We start from the raw sequence: 4,814 nt of genomic DNA on the forward strand, positions 1-4,814 counted from the left end.
TACACTAATGTGTGATACACTACACAATCAATCACGTTATTGTAGACTTATAACACTATAAAGTGACTGTAAAATTACAAGTACTCACAAATTATGTACGTAACTTTCTCGGAAAACATTCGGTCATGGTTCGCAGACGTTCATGGGAACCATAATATTTTGTAATTTCACAACCAGTTGTAATGATAGCGTCCGTAAACCCAGCAGTGAGGCCGGATGTTAAAGCGAACCGTTCTAAACAGTCCAAGGCTGCAAACATCTCCTGACGGGAAGGTGGAATGGTATCTGTATTCTCTTCCTCTTCACTTTCTTCCGATGGCCCTTCTTGCACCTCGTTCACAGCTTTTAGCCCATCCGATTCCACGGAAGCACATACGGCAACATCGTCGTCTACACTAATGAATTCTCCGAAACTAATCCCAGGGTTGGCAACGTCCTGCAGAACTGTCCATTCATCAGGTGAAGTGGCATCTTCTAACTCCTGGATGTCTTCAGTGTTGCTATGACTCCAAGCTCTGTTAAAGCACTTCCCTATATGATGTGGCGATACTCAGTTCTAGGCTGCTGTGATGCATTTAATTGCGTCAAGCAGATTCCAATTTGTGGTTGCATTATTGTTTTCAGCAGCATGAATTGCAGCTCTTACAAGTAGTTAACTAAGTATATAGTCATAGTATAACAGCCATTAAGAATGGTACTATATACACTACTGGAAATTAAAATTGCTACACCACCAAGATGACGTGCTACAGATTCGAAATTTAACCTACAGGAAGAAGACGCTGTGATATGCAAATGATTAGCTTTTCAGAACATTCACACAGGTTTGGCGCCGGTGGTGACACCTACAACGTGCTGACATAAGGAAAATTTCCAACCGATTTCTCATACACAAACAGCAGTTGACCGGCGTTGCCTGGTGAAACATTGTTGTGATGCCTCCTATAAGGAGGAGAAATGCGTACCATCACGTTTCCGACTTTGATAAAGGTTGGATTGTAGCCTATCGCGATTGCGGTTTATCGTATCGCGACATTGCTGCTCTCGTTGGTCGAGATCCAATGACTGTTAGCAGAATATGGAATCGGTGGGTTCAGGAGGGTAGTACAGAACGCCATGCTGGATCCCAACGGCCTCCTATCACTAGTAGTAGAGATGACAGGCATCTTATCCCCCATGGCTGGAACGGACCGTGCAGCCACGTCTCGATCCCTGATTCAACAGATGGGGACGTTTGCAAGACAACAACCATCTGCACGAATAGTTCGACGACGTTTGCAGCAGCATGGACTATCAGGTCGGAGGCCATGGCTGCGGTTACCCTTGACGCTGCATCACAGATAGGAGCGCCTGCGATGGTGTACTCAACGACGAACCTGGGTGTACGAATGCGTCATTTTTTCGGTCGAATCCAGGTTCTGTTTACAGCATCATGATGGTCGCTTCCGTGTTTGGCGACATCGCGGTGAACGCACATTGGAAGCGTGTATTTGTCATCGCCATACTGGCGTATCACCTGGCGTAATGGTAGGGCGTGTCATTGGTTACACGTCTCGGTCATCTCTTGTTCCCACTGACGGCACTATGAACAGTAGACGTTACATTTCAGATGTGTTACGACCCGTGGCTATACCCTTCATTCGATCCCTGCGAAACCCTACATTTGAGCAGGATAATGCACGACCGCATGTTGCAGGCCGTTTGTGGGCCTTTCTGGATACAGAAAATGTTTGAGTGCTGCCCTGGCCAGCACATTCTCCAGATCTCTCGCTAATTGTAAACGTCAGGTCAATGGTGGCCGAGCAACTGGCACGTCACAATACGCCAGTCACTACTCTTGATCCCCCCAGGGGGCTCGCGGTCCTTTCGTGAGTACGTGCGTGGCGAGCACGGGGCCCCGAGCTATTGCAGCCTTCCTTCTTTTTCCGGGCTGCATTTCCTTTCTCTTCCCCTCCTTTCCTGTCCTTCATCCTTCCCTCCGACCTCTCCTCTCCCTCTCTTGGTGTCCCTACTTATGGTGTCCCTCCTTATGTTGGCCCTGCTATTCTCCTGGTTCTGTTGACCTTGCAATTCGGCCTTGTTCTGTAATTCCTTCATCCTTTTGGTATTCTCTGGTCCCCTCTGGGGTTTGACCTCCATCACTAAATTTTCTTCCGTAGTGTGAGCCATTTAGGGAAGAGCACCTTACCTAGTGTCTCCGGCGTGTGCCATCATCATTGATTCCATCGTTTCCTTTACGTCGTTGTTTGACGCTAGGGTCCATAGCCAGCACGGTAGCCAGTCCGTGTGGTGGGGTCGCTATGTACCCTTTTGGTTGAGCCCCCTGAAAACACAGGGATCACACGTCTGATACCTGAGCTGTGACCTCCTCATGTAAGCCTAGGAGTGGTTGCTTGTCGTCCTGGAGCATCGGAACTCCCAGCAATGGCCGCCGTGCCAGACGGCCCTTGCTGTGGCTGGGTGGCGCCCATGAGGAGAGCCCCTGATCGGAGTGGGTGGTATCAGGGCGGACACTATGCTCATGAAACGCATAAGAGTCCACAACTCTGGCCGTTCTCCGTCCGTCTCTTTGACTGGAAAAGATTCTTCACGTGCTGCTTCCTCTGCCCCTTCCGCCTTCCCTTCCGTGGCTACCCCCTGGGAGGAGGGCCAGGCTCCTCGGCTGGGGGCGAAACCTTTCCCTCGCTATCTGGTTTGCGCCAGAACTGATGGGGATACTTTTACTCATACGAAACCTATGTTTTTTGTTGAACACATCGAAGACAAGTTTTGCGAGGTGGACTCTATCAGCAAGATGCGGTCTGGGTCGCTGTTGATTAAAACCGCTTCAGCTACCCAGTCTGCAGCTCTCCGTGCCTGTACCCATCTTGGTACGATTCCTGTGTCAATTACCCCACACCAGTCCTTGAACATGGTGCAAGGTGTAATTTTCCATAGAGACCTCCTCCTTCAATCTGATGAGGAACTTCGGGACAATCTAAGCCGGCGGGGGGTTCACTTTGTTCGGCGGGTTCAGAGGGGTCCGAAGGACAACCGCGTTGACACTGGTGCCTTTATCTTGGCCTTTGAAGGGGACACCCTCCCTGAGAAGGTCAAGATTATGGTCTATCGGTGTGACGTGAAGCCATACATCCCACCACCTATGCGATGTTTCAAGTGTTTGCGTTTTGGCCACATGTCTTCGCGCTGTTCGCAGGCCCCCCTCTGTGGTGACTGTGGACATCCGTTCCATGAGGGAAGTTCCTGTGTTCCCCCTCCTGTGTGCGTAAATTGTCGTGGGAATCATTCTTCACGGTCACTGGATTGCCCAGTGTATCAGAAAGAGAAAAAGATACAGGAGTATAAGACTCTTGATCGTCTCACCTATACCGAGGCCCGTAAAAAGTATACACGCCTTCATCCAGTGACCCTGACAACTAGTTATGCTTCAGCAGTATCTTCACCCCCTCCTCCTCATTCCTTACCCCAGTCCCGAACCCCTTTCCTCCCCCCTCCCCCTGCGGTTCCCACACCATCCCCTCCGGGCACCGCTTCCTCTCCCCGGCTGGAGAAGTGTCCTGCTTCTTCGGCGTCTGCCGGTCATGGGCGCCCCTCGCGGGATCCCCCTTCCCGGCACCTTCCAGGCCAAAGGTCTGCTGCCACGCGGCCACCACGAGAACCACGGTCTGCGGGCCCCCAGATCGCCCGCTCTCTTTCTGTTCCCGATCTTGCTGTGGCTGGCTCCATTTTGTTGCACAGCCCTCCATGATCCCAAACAGAAAGAAAGAAGAAGCACAAGTCCCGGGACAAGGAGTCTCTGGTGTCGCCAGAGGTCTCGTCCCCATCTTCACAACCTGACTCTGACCTGTTATTCATGGATGTCCCCCCCTCCTTGTCGGTGACGGGTGGTGACCCACCGGCATGACTGACATTAGCCTGTTCACCCCCCAATTGACTCATCGTTCTTTGGCTATCCAATGGAACTGTAATGGCTATTACCGTCACCTACCGGAGTTGCAATCCCTTCTTTCGTTTTACTCTGCGGCTTGTGTGGTTCTACAAGAAACTCATTTTACTGGTGGTCACTCACCAACCCTCCGTGGCTTCCGTGCTTTCTGTCGAAATCGGGTCGGCCCCCTACGGGCGTCTGGCGGAGTTTGCACGTTGGTCCGAACGGACATTGCCAGCACGTGGATTCCTCTCCAAACTACATTGGAAGCAGTTGCTGTTAGGATCCACCTGGACTCTGGGGTCACAATTTGCAGTCTGTATCTCCCTCCTGACAGAACTCCTACACCTGCCTCCTTAAGTGCCCTCCTTCAGCAACTTCCTCCTCCCTTCCTTATACTTGGTGATTTTAATGCACATCATCCCTTGTGGGGCAGTGCATTTCCATCTAGTCGGGGTCATCTCATTGACCAGTTTATTACCGACCACGACTTGTGCCTTCTTAACGATGGCTCCCCTACCCATTTCAGTGCCGGTCATGGTAGCTTTTCTGCCATTGATCTTTCTCTCTCTTCTCCCTCCCTCCTCCCTTCCCTACAATGGTCACCGCACGACGAACTTTGCGATAGTGACCACTTCCCGTTGATTCTCTCGCTCCCTTCCCGCTCCCCCATGGACAGATCACCTCGTTGGTCCTTCCAACGTGCCAATTGGCCTCTGTATACTGCACAGGTCGTTTTTTCTCCCTCATTGTCGGATGGTATTGATGATGTCATACGTGACATGTCTGACGCGATTGTTCACGCTGCTAGCCTTGCTATCCCGCGCTCATCTGGACCATTTCGCCGCCGGCAGGTCCCTTGGTGGAGTTCGGACATTGCCGTTGC

The sequence above is a fragment of the Schistocerca gregaria genome, chromosome 8 (assembly GCF_023897955.1).
Source record: "Schistocerca gregaria isolate iqSchGreg1 chromosome 8, iqSchGreg1.2, whole genome shotgun sequence".
NCBI lineage: Eukaryota > Metazoa > Arthropoda > Insecta > Orthoptera > Acrididae > Schistocerca > Schistocerca gregaria.